This window comes from Lissotriton helveticus, chromosome 6 (genome assembly GCF_964261635.1).
Source record: "Lissotriton helveticus chromosome 6, aLisHel1.1, whole genome shotgun sequence".
NCBI classification, from domain to species: Eukaryota; Metazoa; Chordata; class Amphibia; order Caudata; family Salamandridae; genus Lissotriton; species Lissotriton helveticus.
In genome coordinates, this window is record NC_136067.1 from 1,879,681,580 (window position 1) to 1,879,707,457 (window position 25,878).

Consider the following 25,878-nt stretch of genomic DNA (forward strand, 5'->3'; position numbering starts at 1 on the left):
AATGGACCCCTTCACTATCCGCTGGAACAGGCTGAATATAACAGGAAGTCAGCTCTAATCGCTGTTGCTAGATGTCCAAGAACTAAAGCGTCCCAAAACATTGTGTACTTTGTCCTGTATGTTTGATGTATTTCCAGTCTATGATCATTGTTTTGAATTGTACAGTCTCTTGATATTCACACAGTGTTTTTACATAGTTGCATTCATGGTTTTATATAAGGATATAAAGGAGGAGATTATGGTCTTCAAGAAATGTTGCTTTGTTTTTATTAGAAATGTTCATTTGTTGTTTTACTCACGTTATAAAGTAGAAAAGTATTAGTATGGGTAATTGATTGCCATCTCCTTTTGATGTTTTCAAGCCAGAAACATCCGAAATATTTAACTAACAGAGAAAGCACAGCATTCATTGTTTATATATGTTTGCAGAACTATATGTACTCCACACTGCATTGGGAATTACACACTAAGGCCCAAATTACGATGTTGGTCAAATTTGCCTCCGACCTATACCCTGGCAGATTGGGAACTGAACGACCTCAGATCTGCGGTTCCGTCTACATTATTTGGATGCAACCGCACATGGTGTGGTCGGAAACTCACATTTCTCAATGGGAGCTTGTGCAGCGGGCGGAAACTGTTTGTGAACATCCCTGCACCAATTGGCAGGCACCTCAGGGCAGACACTATAGATGCCCCCCAAGTGCGGTTGGGTGGGCTGACATGGAAAGGCTGTCAGAAACTGACATCATAATCCTGACAGCGAAAACACCATACTTAAGGGATTATGTTGGGTTTCCGACCGACCGACCGCTGGAAAGTGTTGGTAGGTCCCTCCGACTGCTGCCTCGGACTGCACGCATTGTAATGCATTGGTCGGACCGCAGCAATAGATGTGGTTCGGACCCCAACCGACAAGCTTCCGGTTGCGATTTGAACCTCATCATAATGAGGCCCTAAGTAGGAGAAAAAATAAAGTGTAAAGTGCCACAATAAGCACTGTAACAGGTGTATTTTAGTACTGAAATAGCAAGATATAGAATAAGATACAATGAGGTCCTGTTTGTTGACTTATAAACTTGACTTACTATCAGTAGGCCCTAGACATAGGTTCTAACTCTCTGTTTCATGTGAGCTAACTAGGCCAAGTGTAATAGTGTTTGATTAAATAACCCTGTTTGACCAATAATGTTCCTTTTTAAAAGAGAAAAAATGAGAATTATGTATCTTGAATAAAGTAATTTCTAAGATTTATAAACAGACATGCTTGTAAAGACATGAAATATGTGCCATGGATAAAGTCCTCTGGGCTTGTAACACGCCGCACAGCTAGATCGTAAGGCCATGCATGAGTAGCTCCTCCAAGCCAGATTCTGCCTTTGCATTTTGGAATTTGTACTTTTGACGTTAAACTAGATTAGTGGACTAAAAGACCCAGAATGCAAAGCATGAACCTGGACAGGATGAGCTGCTTATGCTTAAGTGGCCTTTTATGAAGTTTTTGCTTTGCTTCAGTTATCGCCAGGGCAGTTTACAGATGGCATCAATATAGCACAAGTGTGCCTGAACGCAGTTTTAAAGCATCACCTTTGGATGAAGAAAAACTTGTGCTCATCCTTAGAATAGTATTGTCACTTCATATATAACCCTTCTGGCTCACACTAACCCTAATACAGTTGGCAGCCACCCATAGCTTCTTCCTTTTACACTCACCTAAGACATATACATTAGACATCAAGGGGGTCTATTCGGATGGCAGGCAGAAAACCATTCCGACCTCCGTGTTAGCAGAAATGAACTGTCCCTACTTACCGTGGTAAAACCGGTGGTCCGATTAGGATCAACCGCCAGAAAAAAATGACCGCAGCGGAACAATACCACAAAAGACCGCCGGTAGCGGGCGGAGCAGGTGAAAATCTGTCCGCGGTGGTCAGATTTGCGGCGGAAAAAGCCAAAACCGCCGCAAGGTCAGCGGATTGACCCCACGTACAATTAGGATACTATTGAGGTGACAGTGGAACGATCTGCTGTTTCCGACCGCCGGGATCGCAAACAGTGATGAATGGGAGAGCCAATGGAAGGGCTTTTGCAAACCCACCACCGCGGCCACTCCGGAACAATTATGGCGGTCGACAAAAAAAAACACAACAAGGCCACCAAGTGTACACATCAAACTAGCTCAGCCCCCAAAAACACCTAACACACCCCAATGACACATCCACATGGCAACTAAAAAACTACAAATCCCAGGACAACCCACACAACACACCTGACAGCAATACTCTAGTTTGACACACCAACATAGCTGAGTATAAAACAAGCCCCTTTCCCGACCAAAATCCTTTGCAATACTCCACCCCTGAAGGAACTAACCCTACAGCACAAAGGAGAGGCAAACCACCACACATCTCACCAGTACAACAATACACACACACACCAGTTACATCACCACCACCACTCTCACACCTGCACCTTTAACCCATTTGCACATCACACTCCAAGGCACAGAAGAAAATGCCCAAATTCACTGACAATGAGTTGTCAGTCATGGTAGATGAGGTAATCAGAGTAGAACCACAATTGTTTGGTAACCTGGTCCAACAGACACCATTAGCCATCAGAACATAATTGTGGGCAAGGATAGTCAGCAAGGTCAATGCAGTAGGGATTGTTCCATGCAGCAAGAAGGAGATCATGAAGCGGTGGCATGACCTAAAGAGACAGGTGAAAGAGAGGAACAACAAGAACCATCAGCTGGCTCAGATGACTGGCGGTGAACTTCCCATTCCACCCAAAAAATTCACTGCATGGGAGGAGAAGGTGCTTGCCATACTGCATCCAGAGAGTCTCACAGGAATAGCCGGGGGAGTGGAGGCTGGTAAGTACAAACAGATGTCTACCATCACACTGCTATGTACTGTCTTGCACAACTACAAAGCTACACCTCATAGGCCCACATTTCATGTGTACAGACTCCCACTAGGCCCCCTGTCCCACAGCTGAGCAGGATGGAACACTCCCCCCACCCAAGAGCCATGTGTAACCATTCCCTTCCTCTGCTCCAAGGGAGTCAGCTATCATAACTGGGAGGGGTGTCTGTGGATAGGCAGCCAGCACTACAACTCCCACCAGGCACCCTTGTCCCATGGCTGAGCAGGATGGGGCAAACCCACCACCCAGAACCATTTGGCAGCCATTCTATTAATCACATCAAACTTACAGGTAGGTAGCCATCTTAACAGGAAGGGGTGTTTGCTCACATCACACTTACAGGTAGGTAGCCATCTTAACATGGAGGGGTGTTTGTGGTGAGGAAGCCTGCATTACAACTCCCACCAGGCCCCCTTGTCCCACCCCTGAGCTAGCTACCTGTAAGTTTGAAGAAAGCAATGCAATGTCTGCCACATGGTTTGGGATGGTGGGAGTTCTCCATCCTGGTGTGCTTTGTGACAAGGGTGCCTGGTGGGAGTTGTAGTGCAGGCTTCCTCACCACAAACCCCCCTTCCTGTGAAGATGGCTACCTACCTGTAAGTTTGAAGAGAGCAATGTCTGCCACATGGTTCTGGGTGGGGGGAGTGCTCCATCCTTCTCATATACACATTGGAAAATGGCGGTTGGCGTGCTCCGCCACCACACTCATGGCCTTAGGCACCAATGTCAAGCAGCCAAATTGCGGTAGCGACCGCCTGGTCCCCGCGGTGTCACCGCCAATGCCCATGCCCTTACAGCCAATGGGAACCGCAATCGGGGTAGTGATATACACACTGGAAAATTACGGTTGACCTGCTCCGCCACCAGAATCACGGCCATAGGCACCAATGTCAAGCAGCCTAATTGGGGTAGCGACTGCCTTGCCCCTGAGATGTGTCACCACCAATAGCCATGCCCATACAGCAAATAGGAAACAAATGCACTTTTGAAAATCGCAGTAGGCGTGCTCTGCTACCGCAGGCCAGTCATTGGATGCAATTGAAAGATGCCCGATCGTGGTATCAACCGCCTGGCCCCTGCGGTGTGTCACCACCAATGCCCATGCCCTTACAGGGAACCGCAATCGTGGTAGACAACGGCAGTTTTGAAAATAGCGGTAGGAGTGCTCCGCTACCGCGGACTGGTCATTGGTTGCATTTGAAAAAAGCTGACCTGGAACACCAATTGCAGCAGCTTAGAACCACTGAAACTACCCCAGGGGGCTATATAGGTGTGGGAGAGAGCCACACATTTCCACCGCTTCCAAACACTGCTGACTGACACTCTTCACCACCACCTGCTGCTGTTTCTGTCTCCTGGACCCAAGAAATGGCGAGGACTGAGAACATCAGGGCCTGTCCCTTCACCACAGAGGAGCTTGAGGTCCTTGTAGACGAGATACTCACACAGTATGGGAGGCTACATGATGCTCCTGACGTCATGGTAAGTGTTTCAGAGTTAAAGTAGGGGAGTGCAGGGAGTGCACATATGAAGTTGATCTGCTGCAGTATGTGCCTGAACGTGTGGGTTTGTGTGATACACTGCATAGCATGCTGACTTCAGGAAAATGGATTTTGTTGCCTATTTTACACATTTCCATGGCTGCATTTCTGGATTGGAGGGACATACAGTGTTTTTGCAGCCATACAGTGACACAGTAAGTTTGGAAAGTGGGAGTCAGGACGGAAATTGCCTGTGCTAATGGATATTTGAGTCCATGAGGTTTTCACAACCTCATTTGTGACATTACAAAGGCTTTTCATCCAGATGGGTACTGATGGAAGTGTGCTTGACTGTATATTGCCACCATGGATATGTAAGCATTATGCACAAGAGTGAAATTCCTGGGGTGACACTCTTGGTGGAAATTCACCTATGACAGAGCAGATTGTTGTACTTCTGAAACATCCCCCTTCCATTTTCTTCATTATTTGTACTGACTCGCATGTGTAGGCACTGTTTGCCTGCTCATATTGTACATGCATGTGACTGTACTGATGGCCCACGTTAGACCGCAGTATGAGCCCCCCTGGCCAGCACAGTTACTGCCCAATTTGACATGGACCCATCACTGAATGGACAGAATGAGACATATGGGTTGTCTGCTACCCTATTCATCAATGAGATATCTTAGGCCTGTGGATTGCACAAGACAGACCTTGTGAGACGGTGTGAGATTGTAAAATCATGTCCCTAAGTGTGACCTCCAAGACAAAGTGAGCCATTCACAGGGCAAGGACATTGAGGGGTGTGCAGTGTTGGACTCAGTGATTCTGCCCCGAGACATCATTTACAATGTCATGTATGTCTTGCTCCCTCACTAACTGCATCACAGATGTGGGCCTTCTTCACATTGCTTTCTGTGCTGGTATTCTGCATGTGTATGAGATGGTCCATCCTCATACCTGCATGCATTTAGGTATGATTATCTCATGCTAATGTACTACAAGTCATGGTGTATTGTCTCTGCTAAACATATCTGAATAGCTGTGCTGAGTGTGTGCATGCTCCTGTACTGAGACACAGTGGTACATAACCCAGTGTCACTGAAATTTCCCCCTCTTGTCTCCCATGCCTGCAACTCAAAGTCCACCAACGTAAAGCCATATGGAGGGCCATTGCATGCAAGGTGCGGGCTCTGGGTGTCTCCAACCAACGGCACACACACTGTCACAAGAGGTGGGATGACATCTGCTGGCTGAGCAAAAACGTGGCAGGGATGATGCTGGGGCTGGTCCCTCGGACTGGCAGGTTGGCGTGCAGGAGCATGACACCACTAATGTCCCGCATCTTGGCAGTGACACAGCCAGAGCTAGATGGACTTTTGAGGGCCCATCAGCAGCAAGTTGGTGGTGAGTATTCTGGGAAGGGTGACTTTGGGTGTCAGTGACTGCATGTATTCCAACCCTGAGCCAGTACGGAGCTCTGTAATGTTTCTAGTGTGATGCAATGGCTTGTAAGTGGCCTCTGGGATGGGTGCAGCTGTCATGCATTTTCGCTACATGTACTTTCTCATGTCTTTAATGTAATGGCCCTTGACATTGCTTGCAGAGTTGTGGCCTTATGGCATCGGCTGCATTAGGGGAGTCATGGACATCCCCTGGCAGTGAACAGCAGTGTGCCTCATCTGAGTATGGTTTTGTCGATGTGTGCAGTGCCTGACCTCGAAATTGTGAGAAATACACATCTGACACCAATGTGCAACTTAGTTGTGCACCAAAGCAAAACATAGTGCATGGCAGGAGCTCATGGCCATTGTAAAATGACAATTTGGAGTCTGTTTCTGTGTTGTCCCCTAATGATGACTCCATATGTGACTGTGACAACATGTTGAGATATACATCTTTTTCACCTACAGGGACCTAAGTATGCTCACAGGGATCTGTATGTCAGGTTACACGGAGGCACGGGCAACCCGTTTGGCTGTGTGGACATTACATGTGTCATTAATGCCAAGTGTGCATGTTACCATGCATGTTTTGAGTTTCGAATTAAGGTTGCACATGCAGACTGCACAGGGTGGTGTGCAACATGGGGGTATCATATTCTAGTTTTGTGCTTTGCTTGCATATGATGTTTGTGAGTATGGCACTATACTGAACATACGTCTCTGTCTATTGCAGCATCTACCGAGGCCACGGAAGGACGGGGGATGGACACCAGCGGTGAGGCATCGTGCACGACGGCTACACATGAGCTCACTTACACTGATATGACCAGCGCCTCGGAGGGGGACAGTAGTGCCCTTGAGGAATCACACCCAGAAACACCAACCTCAACGTGATATGACGCCAGCTGTGACTCCTCGATGTTGGCGGGCACAGGAAGTGGGAAATCTGCCTCCTCTTCCACCACACATTGTCCAGTGCTCACCCACCCAGCTACTTCCACTCGTGCTGCACGTGCTCGCAACAGTAAGAAGGGAAGAGTGTTCTTCCCCCCCAGGCACCGCTGCCCCTGTCCCTGCTTCCTCTGCTGCCCTCAGTGTGGAGGCAGTGAGCCTTTTGCGCCAGCTGTGTGTGGGTCAGACAACTCTATTGAATGCCTTCCAAGACCGTGACAAGAAGTTGCCACAGGTAGTTGCCTTCATGGAGGGCATTCATTCTGATGTGGATGGGCTACACAGGACTGTCCAGTCTTTGTCCTCCACGGTGATGGGAGCCATTCAGCTGTCATAGGCTCAGAGTCCAGCTCCAGTCCCTTTGGCAACCGCCTTGTCAGTGGCTACATTTGACGAGAGTGACCACACACCACAGCCCACAGGCTCCAGGTACACCACACATAGCACACAACAGATGCACCCCAAGCGGCCCAGAGTGCGGACACCATCCCCTAAACAAACAAAAGTCACACAGGAGCGCAAAGGCAAAAGCCATTCAGGTGATACTCAGGGGCATCAAGCCAAGTAGCAGGCTTCAGGCTCACCTGCCACAAAATCAGCCCCATCCAAGGACACTCCCGTCACAAAGGTGACTCACAAAGACAGGCAAACAGTTTCTGTGCCTGCTGTGAAGCTGGTGTCTGCTGCGAGTCCATATAAAAAGCCCTCTAAGGCAGATTCACCCACAACCTCAACTCCCACCCACACCCCTGTGAAGGTGGGTCAGGAGGGCATGGGGGTTCATCAGGTCAACAGGGGATGGATGGGAAAAGGCCAGGCCAAGTGTACCACAAGATCCAGCAGTGAGGGCTACCACCTACACCTGATGCACCTTTGGTGGAGAGTGAGGCTGTTGTGCCCACCCCACTTCCCAGTCCTACCAAGACAATCATTACCTATCGAATCCCCAACAAATGGAAAGGCAGCCCTCCACATTCTCCCTCACACAGTGTCTCACCGCAGCATGCCTCTGCCTCCTCGTTCCACCACACCACCAGGGCCAAGCAGCCCTCCGGCTCACAAGGCCACTGATGCCTCTACCTAAGCTGGTCCTCTCTTTCTCCCAGGTCCAGAACTCCAACTGGCCCGACAATCAGCCACCCCCCAGTTTGACTTACAGCCAAGTCTGAGGCAAAGTCCCCCTCCCAAACCTATCTCTCCCACAGCGTTGCCTGAACTGCCCCTTGTTATTCCCCTAGCTGTGTTGCTGACCAAGCAGGGTATAGTGTCACCCATTCCCTGTGCAGGTTCTCATGCACACATGTCCCCCCTTTGCACTATGGACTGGCCACTGGCCTTGCTTTTTGTGATTTGGATGCCCATTCCTTGTGTAGGTTCTCATGCACACATGTCCGTCCTTTGAACTATGGACTGGCCACTGGCCTTGCTGTTTGTGATTTGGATGCCCATTACCTGTGCAGGTTCTCATGCACACATGTCCCTCCTTTGCACTATGGACTGGCCACTGGCCTTGCTGTTTGTGATTTGGATGCCCATTCCCTGTGCAGGTTCTCATGCACACATGTCCCTCCTTTGATCTACGGACTGGCCACTGACCTTGCTGTTTGTAATTTGGATGAACATTCCCTGTGAAGGTTCTCATGCAGGTTCCCGTCCATGACCCAACTGCGACTAGCGCCAGGAACCCTGGATCTCTGCACCGCCAATGCTACGACCCAGCGGCACTCCACGCTCTCGACCCAGGCAGCAACAACATCTGCAAGCTAGCATCACCAGCCGACACCCATGGACCCTTCAGCTGTCACCGCTGCTGGCACACCTGTAGCACGGCCATGGGCCCAGCGCAAACCTGCCCGCAAAAACACAATCGAAGACCCTGCAATGCATCCTCCTCAACGTCCGATCCCTCCACAAACACGCCACCGGAATCTGGGACCTCCTCAACAGCACCACCCCGGACATAGCATTCTTTACCAAAACCTGGACCAACACCACCTCAGACCGTACATCGCCATCGCCATTCCCCAAGGATACAAGATCTCCAGGAAGGACCGCCCCACCTGCCCGGGAAGAGGAATCACCATCGTCCACAAATCCACCCTCTGCCTGAGCACACTCCCTGACGAGCCCACAGACCTGATGGAATACTTTCACTTCAAGATACTGGCCAGCCCTACCTCCACCCTCCGAGGAACCCTCATCTACCGACCTCCTGGACCCCGCAGACTTTTCTTTAACTCCATCACGGGCATCATCTCCCCGCATGCCATTGCGTCCACCAACTACACCCTTCTGGGAGACCTCAAGTTCCACCTCGACAACCAACTGGACCCTAGCACCACATCCCTCCTGGACAACCTCCACAACATTGGACTCCCCAGATAGTGACTGCACCCACGCACTCAGCAGGACACAACCTCGACCCCCTCTTCACAACAGGAAACTCCATCACATTCAGCCACATCACCGATCTCCCATGGACTGAACATCGATGCATCTACTTCACCTTCAGAACCCCCACCATCCACAGACACCAGCACCTGCTCCCACGAAGAAACTGGACCAGAATCACTGACGACCAGCTAACCTCATCACTCAGCAACTCCACCCCAACCAAACGACGACCCCAACAATGCAGCCAAACCCTGCACAGATGGATCTCCGACAGCGCCAATACCATAGTCCCCCTCAAGAAAAATAACAACACCCACGCCAAGAAAGCTAGATGGTTCACCACCGAGCGTCGAGAGTCTTCTCATCCAGCAAAGACATCGCCTTCAGCCACGCAACAGGACTCCACTGGACGGACCACAGCTGCGTCCACTTCACCTTCAAAAGAACGACGATCCACCACCACCAGCAACAGGTTGCCCGAAGAAGCTGGAACAAGATCACAGCCGACCAGCTCACCGCCTCCCTGAGCCAGCACCCTCCGGCCGGCTCAGCGAACCCCAGCCAGGCCGCCGACAACCTCACGAAGTGGATCAGCAACTGCGCGGATGAACTCGCCCCTCTGAGGACCCCGCCCAGCAGACCCGGCAGCAGAAAAACCCCATGGTTCACCGACGAACTCAAGAGCTCCAAGAAGAACTGCCGAGCCCTCGAGAAAGTATGGAGAAGGGAACCAACAACGGACAACATGACCACCCTCAAGCTCGCCACCCGGAAACCCACCAACTGATCCGCGCCACCAAGAAAAACACATACAAGGACCGGCTGGACAACAACGCACACAACTGCAAGGAACTCTTCAACATCGTGAAAGAGCTCTCCAACCCCAACGCCGGAAACAACGACATCACCCCGTCGCAAGACCTCTGCAACTCCCTCGCGTCCTACTTCCACAACAAGATCGCGGACATACACAACAGCTTCAGCACCCAACCAACGCACGCCACAACCGCAGCAACTCCACCCACCACCACCCTCCGCGCCTGGACTCCGATCAGCACCGAAGACACCATCCGCACAATGAACTCCGTCCACTCCGGATCTCCGACTGACCCCTGCCCTCACCACATCTTCAACAAGGCCGACGCTGTCATCGCACCCCACCTGCGGGACATTATCAACACCTCCTTCGACACCGCCACCTTCCCGGAGAGCTGGAAGCACGCAGAACTCAGCGCTCTTCTCAAGAAACCTACAGCGGACCCCACCGAACTCAAGAATTACCGTCCCATCTCGCTCCTCCCGTTCCCGGCCAAAGTCATCGAAAAGACCGTCAACAAACAGCTGGCCGCCTTCCTCGAGACGAATGGATCCCTCGACCCCTCACAGTCTGGCTTCCGAGCCAACCACAGCACCGAGACCGCCCTCATCGCGGCCACCGATGACATCCGAACCCTGATGGACAACGGAGAAACAGCGGCCCTCATCCTCCTGGACCTCTCCGCGGCTTTCGACACTGTCTGCCACCGCACCCTAGTGCAGCACCTCGGCAACATCGGAATCCAGGAGAAGGCACTGGAATGGATCACCTCCTTCCTCAACGGAAGAACACAGAGAGTCCGCCTACCACCGTACAAGTCAGAGGCCACCGAAGTCATCTGCGGCGTCCCTCAAGGATCCTCGTTGAGTCCCACCCTCTTCAACGTCTACATGAGCCCCCTCGCGGCCATCGCACGCCAACACAACCTCAACATAATCTCCTACGCCGACGACACCCAGCTGATCCTCTCCCTGACCAACGACCCCGCCACCGCCAGAGCCAACCTGCACGAAGGGATGAGAGATGTAGCCGAGTGGATGACGAACAGCCGCCTGAAACTGAACTCAGACAAGACGGAGGTCCTCATCCTGGGCTCCTCGCCCTCCGCCTGGGACGACTCCTGGTGGCCCCCCGCCCTGGGCACCGCACCCAAACCGACGGACCACGCACGCAACCTGGGCTTCATCCTGGACTCCTCCCTCTCCATGACCAGACAAGTCAACGCCGTCTCCTCGTCATGCTTCAACATCCTACGCATGCTACGGAAGATCTTCTGGTGGATCCCCACCGAGACCAGGAAGACTGTCACCCAGGCCCTCGTCACTAGCCGACTGGACTATGGCAACGCCCTCTACGCCGGAACCACCGCCAAGCTCCAGAAGAGACTCCAGCGGATCCAGAACGCCTCAGCCAGACTCATCCTCGACATCCCACGAAACAGCCACATCTCCGGACATCTGAGAGACCTGCACTGGCTCCCCGTCAACAAAAGAATCACCTTCCGTCTCCTCACCCACGCACACAAAGCCCTACACGACCAAGGCCCGAGCTACCTCAACAACCGAATCAACTTCTACGCTCCCAAGCGCCACCTCAGATCAACCAGCCACGCCCTCGCCGCCGTCCCCCGCATCCGAAGAGCGACAACAGGAGGAAGGTCCTTCTCCTACCTGGCCGCCAAGACCTGGAACTCCCTCCCGACCGACCTGCGCCTGACCCAAGACCACCTCGCCTTCAGGAAGAAGCTCAAGACCTGGCTGTTCGAGCAGTAACGGCACCCCCCACCCCTCCTAGCGCCTTGAGACCCTACGGGTGAGTAGTGCGCTCTATAAATGTCTTGATTGATTGATTGATTGAGTCCAGACGCACTTGCCCCACCTCGAAAAGGCCTGGAGGCACACCAAATCCACAGAAGCCCACAACTTCAGAGCCGCCACCAACACCCACTACCAACTCATCAGAAAAACGAGGAAAAAGCGATTGAAGACAGAATCTCCACTCATGCACACAACAGCAAAGAACTCTTCAACATCATCCAGGAGTTCGCCCAACCCACCAGGCATGGAAGCCTTCGCCAAATGGATGAAAAACAGCTGCCTACAACTAAACACCAACAAAACGTAAGTACTCATCATGGGCCCCAACCCCGACGCCTGGAACAACACCTGGTGGCCCCCCGCCCTCAGAAGCCGGCTCACCCCCACGGACCATGTGCGCAGCCTGGGCATCATCCTGGACTCAGCGCGCAAAATGGACCACCGGATAAACTCTGTCTCGTACTCCTGCTTCCACACCTTCTGCCTCCTACCTAAGACCTTCAAATGGACCCCCCTTGAAACATAGAAAGACCATCACTCACACCCTAGTCACCAGCAGACTCGACTACGGTAACGCACTCTATGCCGGAATAAACAAAAACCTCACCCGCAAGCTAGAGAACATCCAAAACGCAGCCCCAAGAATGGTCCTCAACCTGCCAAGTTATTGCCCCATCTCCCAGCACCTGCGCACACTCCACTGGCTCCCCATCAAAGCTAGAGTCACCTTCAAGATGCTCACCCACGCTCATAAGCCCCTCCACGACACCGGACCAGCATACCTGAACAGCCGACTCAAATTCCATGCACCCCAAAGGACCCTACGAGCAGCCCAGTTCTCCTACGCCCTGGTCCCCCACACCATAACGTGAGTATCAAGGACCCCCTGTACGGTTTAGGGACTCATAGGACAGGGCAATACTATAACAAAGAACAATTTCCTAGGCAGTAAATACAATTCACATTACATTAGTTTATACATAGTATGACAAGGGGATGACCCAAAATCAGTGCAATAAATCAACAACTGTTTAAAACATATAAAATTCTTTTTTATTGAGGTTTATCTAAAAAATGGGACATAATAAAAGGCGAAGGATCAGGAAAAATACGAAAAGTGCATTATACATCGGGTCCAACGTATTCACCATAAGTAATGATAGGTGAGCACTTAATTCAAAACAGTATAAATATCGACATATACATGTAATACATAGAGCATACAAAGGATTGATACAGACAATACTAGAATGAAACTGATATAACGTGGCTGAGTGATGAAAGTTCTCAAAGTTCTCAACGCGCGTTTCGGCAAGGGCGTGCCTTCATCAGGAGGGCCACACAAGTATATCCTAAAAATTTATCAAAGAAGATATATATATATATATATATATATATATATATATATATATATATATATATATATATATATATATATATATATGTATATATAGGTCTGTCAATACATGATTTCAATCGGATAATTATCTATGTACAATATTGCACTGAGCACAACAATTTGTTAACCGAGGTTAGTCTACTCGAAGTTGCCACTGAAAACTACAGATAAATAAAATGAGAAAAGTGCCAGTTAGTATAAACCATTACCAATGTAAATCAATCAAGATCAAAGATATAGAAAAGTTTTCACCACCTGGGTGTATTTACAAACTATTCAAAGCATGAAGTTGAATAGATAAATAAGAATGGTAACCAACAGTAGGACAGATCATTATCAAGTGAAAGGATATTGGAACTTACAGAAGGGGCGGTTATTGGGAGCCAATTATTTCAAATGTAAGGGGATAAACGAGGACGATGTGTGATGACGGTATCCAAGGCATCAACTCTAAATATCAGAAATTAATTGATATTATTAGAGAGAAAAGAGAGAACTCTAAAGGATAGTTTATGTTGACCTGGGAGAGCTGTCTACAGTGATCCGACAAGTCCAGCTGGTTGCAGTTAAGCCAAAGAGATGTTAGATAATATCTGGTGGGTGGTTGACTATATGAATATGAATACGGGAGGTCTTTATGGGGGTGAATGCTATTTTAAAATAGCAGTAGAATTCCAAGGATAAATATGTGAAAAGATGGAAGACTTAGAAGGTCAATCACTTTGCCAGATTGGGGCAGATGCGTATTGACTTACATACTGATTACTGGTTATGATGATGGAATTAATAGTGGGCAGGGTCACAAAAGTATTAGAGGAAATCAGGGCAAATATCACCCTGTATACAGTAAGCCTAAAAGGTCTTAAGAGTATGAACGTTAATTTTATATCTGACTGATTTTGTTCTAACTGTCAATGGATGCTAGACATGTTTACAAGACCCACTCTGTCTCAAAATGCGTGATGAGTCAACCTTGTGGCATCAGATGTGATTCTGTGTGTGCGGACTGTAGCCACTTAGACTTGTAGGAAATTTACTGACCATGAGGGTGGATTTGATAACAATCATGTTCACGAAGAAATTAAAGGAAGTTAGGGCCAAAGTCACCCTATCTGTAACCAGCTTAAAAGATTTTTTAAACTGTGAGCGATAATGTGATACCTAGTTGATCATGTTCTAACTGTCAATAGGTCCTGCAGATGCTGTAAAACTCACTCTGTATCGTAATGCGCGATGACACACCGCCTGTTGGCATCAAATGTAAATCTGTGTGTCCTGTCGGTAACCACAGAGGGATCTGCTCTGATGAGGCAAATAGTTTGGGGTTAGAGAGAAGAGCGATTTAACATAGAAAGTCACCAGGTGGTTCTAGATGTAAAATTACCTTCATTTGTATCATTCTACAGCTTTCAGGGGTGAAGCTTGACACAGTACACAGTGGTGCTTTGAAATAATCAGCGTGAGTTGCTAGAGGAAAAGCTAGAAGGGAAACTAATGTCAGTACGTGATTTGTCTCTCTTTGTCATTGAGTTGAGTAAAGTGAATATCTAAAGACTTTTTATTCGATAAAGGGTGCTGCCGGAAATTAATCAGACTGTGTGCTTACCTAATGGAAGGCTGTAAGCAGTTGCTAAGAGGTGCAGGTCGTTCTCTAGATGGCGTGTAGCGCGGGGACACGCTTATTCATCAAAAAGTAAAAGCGGGTATAAGGATGAACTTGTGCTGAAAAAACATTAAAGTGGCACGCAGGGCGAATTAGTAAATCGCGTGCATGGATCCTTCTACGTATATTAATTCTCATATTGCTGCCATTTGGTACCATAAGGAGACCCCCAGTGAGTGCTTGTCTGGCATATTGTCAGCGTCGTTAAGCTGGCTTACCTGTTGCTGTCTTCGATATTCGGTGGGGATCGACGCCATAACCGGGAGTCGGCGTTCATGTCGGCACTACATTTAAATGCCCGCCCACTTAATCACATGGTTGAGTTTCTACGAGCATAGAAAACAGACTTGGCTGTTTTCATCGTATTTGTGTATAAAGTCTTAGATAACATATAGATATTATTTTCAGCGCGTGGGGGATGATAAGTGGATAGAATTTGTGCCGATTCAATGTGTGAGTCAAAAAGATGGTAATATATATATTGAACACAATTTATGAAAAAATATGCTGTGTTCAAAGCCGGTCATAGAGGTTAATGATGACCAAGTTGTGTATAAATTCAGGAAGAGGAATAGGTATGTAGGGTGGAAGACCTAGGGGGCCATAAAAATATTAGATTCTAGTAATCCAATTGCCTTAGCCCTGTATGAAAATCAAATAAGTAAAGATTCTAGTATTTTCACTCATGTTAATGCTCAGAAAATATTTTTACTGGAATGTTTACGGGCTGTGACTGAAAAAGGGCTCTGTATGTGTTGCTAGCTTGGTGTAGAGGCTGTGATGAAGGGAATCTCATAATCGTTGTTCTCTTGTGGAGTGCTTAACTAAGCAGGTTAGTGGACTTACGTAAGTTACTCATATTATACTGTTCTCAAGCATTGAATAAGATAGCATTTTCCCACGGTAGGCCCATGTTTAAAACTTGTTTGTAGGTATTCAAAGTGAAAATCCAGAAAACCTCCAGTTTTTTCCTAATGTTTTCACTTCTTGACTCATTAGCGTTCTGGATTTTCTCTAAGATGTACCATTTCATGTCATTGGAAGAATGTTTGTGCTCAATGTAATGTTTGACCATGGGTGCATTCAGTTTTGCAGTGCGAATGGCTGACCAATGTTCTATTAGTCTGGTAGCAACAGTTCTTGAGGTTTCCCCTACATAACCAAGGTTACAGGGGCAAATTATGAGGTAAATTACATTACTCGTTTTCCAGTTACACATGGTATTGGATTGGATCAGGTACTCATTATATGTGAAGGACCGTCCCTCAATGGCGCACACGCATGCCTTACATTGAGAATGCAGACATCTGTAGGTACCCATGATGGGTGCATTTCCATCAATGTTTTTTTGCGCAAGGGGAGTTTTAATGTCAAAACGAGTGTGCACTGTGAGATCTTTGATGTTTTTGTTGCGCCTGTGTGCGAAAAGGGGCTTTTTTAGTTTCTTGTCAGCATGTTGGTCAGTATTAAGTATGTGCCAGTTTGCATTAATTATCTGTCTCACTTGTTGTTCATAGTTGAATGTTTAGTTACACATACTTATTCGTCTGTTTTGTTGTTCGGGGCTTTGGATCTGAGGAGAGAGTCCCTCTCATAGAATCTCGCTCGTTTGAATGCCTCTCGCACTAGTCTGTGGGGGTATCCTCTCTCTAGGAATTTCTGTTTCATGGTGGCTGCTTGGTAGTCGTAGTCAGCCAGCCTAGTAAAGTTAAGTCTTAATCTGAGGAACTGTCCAAATGGGATTCTCTGTTTCTGGGTTCTTGGGTGGTAACTCTCAAAATGAAGGACAGTATTTTTACTCGTGGGTTTAGTGAATAGATCCACATATAAATGATTCTCAATCCGCATTATGAGACATCGAGAAATTCGGAGGGGCGTGGCTAAGCACGCAATGGCGACAGACGTGCCCGGGTAGAGCTCTCGCCTGAGCTCCCCTACCCCGGGACATTTCTCCGGCCCAAATCATCCTGTCTGGCCTGAGACTGCTGGCGGAGCTGCCCGCAATCCTTACCCACACACAGGGCAACTTTTGCGGAGATCGGTTGCGGAGCACCGCACCGAGGTCAGCGGCACTGAATCACCCGGCCTGCATGCGACCCTGCTGGGCGACGCGAGCACGCGAGGCCGCGGCTCCATGAGGCCTACCGGACCACACACTGCGCACTGCCAGGGACGATCGGCGCCTGGGGGATACGATCGGAGCGGGACACATCGGCTCTAGCCTTGCTACGACCGGAGCTTTTCTACACCAGGCACCCGGAGGGCCTTGGACGGCGAGACGACGGGCAGCAGAAGGCCGAGGTCTGCGACAGACCGCGACTGGCTGGAGGTGACCCACGGGGATGCGGAGGTGCTGATGCGAGAGCCCGACCCTGGACACAGCCGACGCTGAGGTGCGTGACTGGTGCAACGACGCCAAGAAACAGACGGAGCCTCCTCTCCCTCACCCGCTTCCTGACTGTCCAGCTGCCTCCCGCCGCCATTATCGGCCGGAGGCCCCGGGAACCACCGCGACCACGAGACACAGTAAGCTGCTGCACTGGGGTCGCACATACACTGAGGGCTGCGAGGGACACTAACGGGGCACGGATATCTAGGACTGCCGACAGCACCCCTGCACGCCTCAGACACCTCTGCCCTGCGAGACACCATACCTGCAGAGGCGGCCCAGGCAAGACACGAGCTGTGCCAGGACATACCCTCGGGAACGGAGCTACCGGGCCCCCCACACTAGACTACTGAGCGAACACTGGGGGCGCTGGAGCGAGCACGGGGCCCACACTTTTTCATTGCCACGTCTGCGGCGACGAGGGCACCTACTGACTGCTGGCCACGCAGTTGTCTGCTGAGCGACCGGGTGGGAAGCTACTTCTCCCCTTCTCCCACCCCTGAGACCCTTTGGTGCACACCTTAGCCTCACCTACTGCGCTACAGGACCGAAGCTATTGACGGAGACGCGCACGCCTGAACTACCGGCCACACCACAGCCGCAGCCTAACAGCTCACCTGCCCCCTGGCGCTCCGCCGGAAGGGCGCGACCTGCACCCCTGACACTACCTGGCCGTGCCACCAACCACATGTCTGGAGGGGTTATAACACGTACCGGAACGGGGAGCACATCGGTGAAGGGGAAAACGCCGAAGGCCTCATCCAAAATGGACGCTGACCACGTGGCGTCGAAATTGGATTCGGTACTGGCTGCCATGGAACGAATGGAGGAGTCCCTCTAACAGACGCACACCTCCTTAGAAACGAGGATAGACAGTGTGGCGATAGACCTGACACACCTCAGAGCTGACCACAAGAAACTGCAGGAACGCACCACGACGCTGGAGGGAGCAGTGGCAACGATGGAACCGACAGTGGCCCAGTCTGACAGACACATACAAGATCTCCTTAACCGGGTGGAATTCCTGGAGGAACGCGCGGAGGATGCAGAAGGGCGGGCGAGACGAAACAACATACGCCTGGTGGGCATCCCGGAGAAATGGGAGGGAAAAGACACCACGCAGAGAGTGGAGGACTGGCTACGGGACCTACTGCCAGAGGACACGCTATCGCCTCACTTCGTGGTAGAACGTGCTCACCGAGTACCCACGAAACCCCTCTCAGCTGGCTCAAACCCCAGACCTATCATCCTCCGAGTCCTGAACTACAGGGACCGCGAAGCGATATTAAGGGAAGCCAGGAAGCTGGTAGAGATCCGAATTGAAAATACAACGGTAATGTTCTTCCCGGACTATACAGTGCAGTTACAAAGGCAGAGGCACTCTTTCTTGGAGGTGAAAAGGAGGCTGCGACAGGCTGGACTTCAATACTCGCTGCTCTTCCCTGCCAAACTACGAGTAGTGGCGAAAGACAAAACGCACTTCTTTATGAACTCTGATGAAGTTGAGGCCTGGCTGGATGAGAACATGCCTGAGGTGCCCAGACGGGCGCACGGGACTGCCACCATGGACCGCACACGAGGGGCTCGGAGACGCCGCCGACGCAGGGCTCCCACTCCTCCTGGAGCCCGAGAGGCACCGGCTCACTCCCCAACTGCACAAGAGAAGATACAAGGCCAACAAGATGGTCTCCGCAGCGTGGCGGAAATCAGCAGCTCCCCGGCTCCGTCCCCTGCCCAGGCCGCTAGCCCGATGCCCCTCCAGAGCGATGATGAAGCAATCTATGGATTACCAGACTCCCAACGCACGGACGACCTGCCGGATGTCACCCCGCAAACTGCCGACCTGTTTGGTTGACCTGGCCTGAGCGATCTCTCGCATATACGCGCTGGAAAGACCAAGACTGCACGAGTACGCCGCGGACCCCCTTCGTGAGCACAGGACTGCACGACTGCGAACAGCTGGACCCCACTCTCCTTGAGACCCCGAACTTCACCCAGGTACTGTGACCACCACACATGAGCGATCACACTGCACACTGCTGCGTAGGGGTCGCCTTTTCTGTGACGCTCTGCGCGGCTGCTGGCACTCCCCGAGCCTTCTGGGGACAGAGATCTCCTCCTGGAGGCATGGCCCCCACTGACTACCGCTTGAGAACGCTGCCAGCTTCACACTGAGAGACAGAGTTTGGGCACCGGCCAGGCAGCAATGGCCTCCTAACTCTATCCGGGAGGGCAGATACGCTCCCATTGAACTGAATTACATTTACATTTGTTATACAATACACCACAAGATACCCCCTTGAACTGTATAGTTTACGAGCTCACTTGAGAGTTTGGACGGCGACATGTTGTGCAGCCGACCTTTTGGCATTTCAGGTTATGTTGCCATGTTGAGGCTTTATGTTTCCCCCCCTTTCCCTACCCTACTACCCCACTGGAGATCTTCACACTCCGTACTGAGACTCTGGAGCGGACTAATACTGGGGACGGGACTTTGGACCTGGCGGGAGGTAATGCTTGGGAGTCACACGGGCGGGGGCGCTGGAGGAGCTTATACACTGAAGCGCTATGGCTGAGATACGGGTATGCACCTGGAACATCAGGGGAATGCACACACCAGCTAGGCGTTACCAGATCTACTCCTACCTAAAAAGACACAAGATAGGCATTGCGCTCCTTCAGGAAACACACTTGAATAAGACAGAGGTACTAGCACTGCATCGCAAGTGGCGCAGACAACTTTATGCTACCACTTACTCCTCATATGCACGCGGCGCATTGATATCGATTCGCCCTGGGATCCCCTGGACAGTCACAGACACTACACTGGACCAGGAGGGTAGGTTTGTTGTGGTACAGGGAAGATTGGATGGCCAACAGATAGTGCTGGCGTCACTGTATGCCCCGAATACTGACCAGGGAGATTTCCTGGTGCGCCTCTCCACAACGATGGCGGCCTGGCACGCGATCCCGTGGCTACTGGGAGGCGATTACAACTGCACATTAGACATTACGACGGACCGCTCATTCCCGCCCCCCATGGGCGCTCCAACGCGTAGCGCCACGAAGGCACTGCTGGAGTGGGCTGGCCGATGGGATCTCCATGACGTTTGGAGGTCGCGCAATCCGGGGACACGGGTCTACTCATACCACTCAGGAGCCCACGACTTACATGTCCGTCTAGACAGATTTATGGCGTCTACTGCACTCCTACCCCTGGTGACTGACACATTATACATGGGTCGCACACACTCAGACCATAACCCACACTTTTTATCCATGGCTTGGGACCACCCGCGCCCCCCCATTCCCACCTGGCGACTACAACCAGCGCTCCTACTTGATGCGGCTTTCCGCGAATCCCTCCTTACACACACCTCCCAGTACTTTGAGGACAACGCGGGCACGGCTTCCTCCCCCCAGGTGGAATGGGACGCCTTCAAGGTGGTGGTTCGTGGCCACTGCCTGAGGACGCAGGGACACATAGGACGACAACTAGAGAGCGAACTGACCCCGATAGAATCTGACCTACTGGACAGGGAGGGGGAGGCAGTTGACGGTAGCGCAGATTCATTGCAGGAAGCACGCGCAGAGCACGCGAACTTGCTTGAGCGACTCCGGGACATTAACTACGCAGCACATTCGGCGAGGACACATCACTTAAGTGACAGGCCTGGAAAGTTACTGGCCTGGCTGATCTCACAGGAATCCCGCTCATCCCCAGTAGTGGCGATACATGCGGAAGGGAGAGGCCTATTACACACGCAACTACAGATACATGATGCATTCACTCACCACTACGATGCGTTGTATCGCTCCCGACTGCTGCGTTCGCGCGCGGACATAGCGGATTACCTCACCCCTCTGCTCATGCCACACTTGACTACCACGCAACAGGACGAACTAGGAGCCTCGCTTGATCCTGACAAGATTCGTGAAGCCATTTTTCACCTATCTAACGGCAAATCCCCTGGCCCGGATGGGCTTCCGGACGAATTTTATAAGGCAGGCGCGGATTTACTAGTTCCGCGACTTTTGAATATGTACGCCGCAGCGGCGGAAGATGCGCTGTTACCTGCGTCGTTGAATGAAGCAACTCTGATCTCCATCCCAAAGCCAGACAAGGACTGCACACAGATGGGCTCTTACCGCCCCCTGGCGCTGCTAAATACAGACTATAAGATACTGGCCTCCACATTAGCCCGAAGATTGGCCCCCTATGTACCCCAACTGGTACACCACGATCAAAACGGTTTTGTTACGACACGCCACACCTCCCACAATATCCGCCGCCTTTTCCGTATACAAGAATACGCTACCCATCAGTGGCCCAGAGCGGGATGCCTGGTACTAGATCTGGAGAAGGCCTTTGACTCGGTCGAGTGGCCCTACCTGGGAGCGGTTATGGAAAAGTACCAACTGGGAGGAGGCTACGAAGCCTTAGTGGGCCTGCTGTACGACAAACCGACAGTCCGAGTTCGCACGGGCGCGCTGCTCTCGGATACTATTCGGGTACGAAGGGGAACCAGACAGGGTTGCCCCCTGTCGCCTCTATTGTTCTCCTTGGCCATGGAACCCCTGGCCACAATTCTCAGGACTCAGGGGCTTGACTGGGGGATCCCGTTGATAGATGGCCTCCACGCAGTGTCGCTATATGCAGATGACCTGCTGCTGTACGTCAGAGACATAACGAACATCCCTGATACCCTGACCGACATCTTCAGCACCTTTGAAGAAATGTCTGGACTGAGAGTCAACTGGTCCAAATCGGGGGCTTTTTCCTTTAGCCCGGACACGCCTGAATGCGACGTGCACCTGGGTGGAGGTAGATTGCAGTGGTATCCCACCACATTCCGCTACCTGGGGATCCGAATATATCGGAATCCGATGGATATTCTGGAGGGAAACCTCCTGAGGGCCATCGCCTCGATTCGGGCACAAATCAAGTTCTGGAACACCTTACCTCTAAACGTCCCGAGCCGCATAGCACTTACTAAGATGATAGTGCTGCCCCGATTGCTGTACTATTTTGCTAATCTGCCCACATACGTCCCAAATAAAATATTCCGCGATCTGGAAACTCTGCTACGCAGTCTCATCTGGAACACGGGCCGGCCCCGAGTAGCGCTGACCAAGCTTTACATGCCAACTGAACAGGGGGGCCTGGCAGTCCCTAAAATGGAGCTATACTACCTCGCGGCACAGATGCAGTGGGTGACGGGATGGCTCAGTGGCAAACACCTCGAAGATACTGCCTCGGGCACTGCTGCCTGGTCGCAAGCACAAATTTGCACGCTGTTCCAACCGTTAACCCGGGCTCCCTGCCCCTTGCAACTACACTTAGCGGTGGCGCGCAGATGCTTCCTACGCTGCCTACGGCTCACCCGGGCGACGACACCATACGCTCCTACACTAACTATACTGGGCACTCCGGGGCCGGTGGATACGCTCACAGCGACTCGATTAACTAGCTGGACTCAAGCGGGGGTAGACACTTTGGGGGATCTTTACGCTGATCGAACACTACTCACCTTCGCGGACCTAGCCGCCAGCACGGAGATCCCAGCTGGCCAGTTCCTACTACATGCGTCCCTCCTCCGCACACTCACACAGTCTTGGGGCGATATGACTGACGAACCACCGATGCACACCTTTATGCAATATCTCTACGTCATGGGAAATGGCTCGCATATTATACATTGGTTGACGCAGGCCCTACTAACACACTCGCAACCGTCCACATTGCCACTACGAGACAAATGGGCGACGGATAGGGGGCGAGCATGGACTGATAAAGAATGGGCGATGATTTTAGCCGGGCCGACATACATCCCGCGCAACCCCCGTTTTAGAATAATACAGTTCTACATCTTGCACCGAGCTTATCTGACGCCCGACAAGATAAACAGGTACTTCGCTACCACTGATGCCGCCTGTCCGCGCTGCTCTCAGAACGGAGCAGACCTCCTGCATATGATGTGGCACTGTCCCGATGTACACGCATACTGGACTGAGGTGGTGACGCTACTCACACGCAGCACTGGTGAACAAGTGCCGCACACGTGGGAGGCGTGCATCTTAGGGCTATACAAGCGTACTAAACTTGACAAAGCACGGACGCGTTTCTTGGACATGGGGCTTATAACGGCCAAACGTCTGCTTACCAAGCATTGGAAGGAGGCGACTCCACCTCACGCGCGACACTGGCACGCCTCATTCACCAACTGGGCGCGAGCGGAAGGCACTTTGCTTCTTCGTGAGGAAATGGCAGGACTACGTAAGTTCCCTATTGCTCAGCACTGGGACGACTTCCTCAAGGCGTTCCGACGCGCCTGCCAGGAACAGGGAATAACCTGAGACACACTCGCACCGTAGCATTACATCACCGTTTAACACGGGAAGCTGATAGAACCCTGCTTCCCTCTCCACTGCTCACCCGCCTCACTGGACTTAAAGATACACATTGCCGATTATAGACACTCACTATGCCAAACTCTGCACCGGACACCCGCACAATACCACACGCCAGCTGCTATCTTCGCCACGACTGACCTGCACATTTCGCGTGACGAGACACCATGCTAGGCCCTGCCCCGCGACCAACGCCACATATGAAGTCCAGTGACGAACCCCCCCCCCCCGCCCCTTCCTTACAGATCCTACCCCCCAGTTTTTCCCTGCCAGGACATTGACGTAGGGAATAGTTTGTTAGCTGGTCGTGTTCTCTGACCAGACCCGTTTCTTTTTTTCTCTTTTACGCAAAGGAAGACGTTAGATGCAACATGTCACTCGCAGGACACGACGCCTTATTGCTCTCGAGTTACATATACCCTGTTGAGCCACAGTGGCACTTACACCTTGAGAGGGATACGACCTAGCGCACACCCTCGCCCATGTTGGCAACGGACCCGCTGCGCTGCCTATCAGATACCGCTGCGTCTCTTACGGCCTCCCGTCACTGATGCTGGGAGGTCAAGTAGACACCAACCTACCAGACACTTGAGACTTGACTGCAACGGCTGCAGACTGACTCTGCCACACATAACCACATACCACTATGCCTCAGTGAGCTATACTGTTGTACACCTTGTCGTTTTATAGACAGCACTGCGGTCACGGATTTGGTACAACATCCGTTGTGGATCCCCCCCCGCTATTGATTACCTGCGACTCACTGTTAAACATTAGGTGAGAAATTGGGGGATTGCGAACATGACTCTAATGCTAAGTGATCGCTGCAAAACAAACCTCTACAACGTAAGACAAACCACACTGGATCTAATGCTACAATACCTGCACTTCACATGGTTACATATATATCCACTTGAGACTCGCCGCCGGACCCCCGGGTTGTCGGCTGAATGGCTGTGTCAACTAGTCATTGGTTAATCTGACTGTTTGCTGTCCGGCTGGCCCGTGCGAGCCGCTAACTGTACCGTGTTGGATATTTACTGTCATTAAATAAAGGTCTTCAAAAAAAAAAAAAAAAATGAGACATCGAGAAATTCAACTTGATGTTTACTAGTGTGGCTAGTGAATTTAAGATTCACATCACTTGCATTCAGCCATGATAGGAATTCTTCAAGGTTGTCTGTGGTGTCTATAGTCAATGTAGCAGGACCAGTATTTCACTGATTCATAGAAGGGAGCTATTTCATTGTGGAGACTTTATACACAAATACGATGAAAACAGCCAAGTCTGTTTTCTATGCCCGTAGAAACTCAACTACATGATTAAGTGGGCGGGAATTTAAATGTAGTGCCGACATGAACGCCGACTCCCGATTATGGCGTCGATCCCCACCGAATATCGAAGGCAGCAACAGGTAAGCCAGCTTAACGACGGTGACAATATGCCAGACACGCACACACCGGGGGTCACCTTATGTTACCTAATGGCAGCAATATGAGAATTAATATACGTAGCAGGATCCATGCATGCGATTTACTAATTCGCCCTGCGTGCCACTTTAATGTTTTTTCAGCACGAGTTCATCCTTATACCCGCTTTTACTTTTTGATGAATAAGCATGTTCCCGCGCTACACGCCATCTAGAGAACAACCTGCACCGCTTAGCAACTGCTTACAGCCTTCCATTAGGTAAGCACACAGTCTGATTCATTTCCGGCAGCACTCTTTATCAAATAATAAGTCTTTAGCTATTCACTTTACTCAGCTCAATGCCAAAGAGAAACTAATCACGTACTGACATTAGTTTCCCTTCTAGCCTTTACTCTAGCAACTCACGCTGATTATTTCAATGCACCACTGTGTACTGTGTCAAGCTTCACCCTTGAAAGCTTAAGAATTATACACATTGAGTTAATTTTACATCTAGAACCACCTGGTGACTTTCTATGTTAAATCGCTCTTCTCTCTAACCCCGAACTATTTGCATCATCAGAGCAGATCCCTATGTGGTTACCGACAGGACAGACAGATTTAAATTTGATGCCAACAGGCGGTGTGTCGTCGCGTGTTATGATACAGATTGAGTTTTACATCATCTCCAGGACCTATTGACAGTTAGAACATGATCAACTAGGTATCACATTATCGCTCACATTTTAAAAATCTTTTAAGCTGG

General features: G+C 50.7%; 1 protein-coding gene across 1 annotated transcript in view; it reads left to right on the top strand.

Annotated features, from left to right (window-relative positions):
• The window catches only part of LOC144763843 (mitochondrial amidoxime-reducing component 1-like), a 318,064-nt gene that overhangs the window by 66,196 nt on the left and 225,990 nt on the right, over window positions 1–25,878 (top strand). The gene's annotated exons all lie outside the window — the stretch shown is intronic.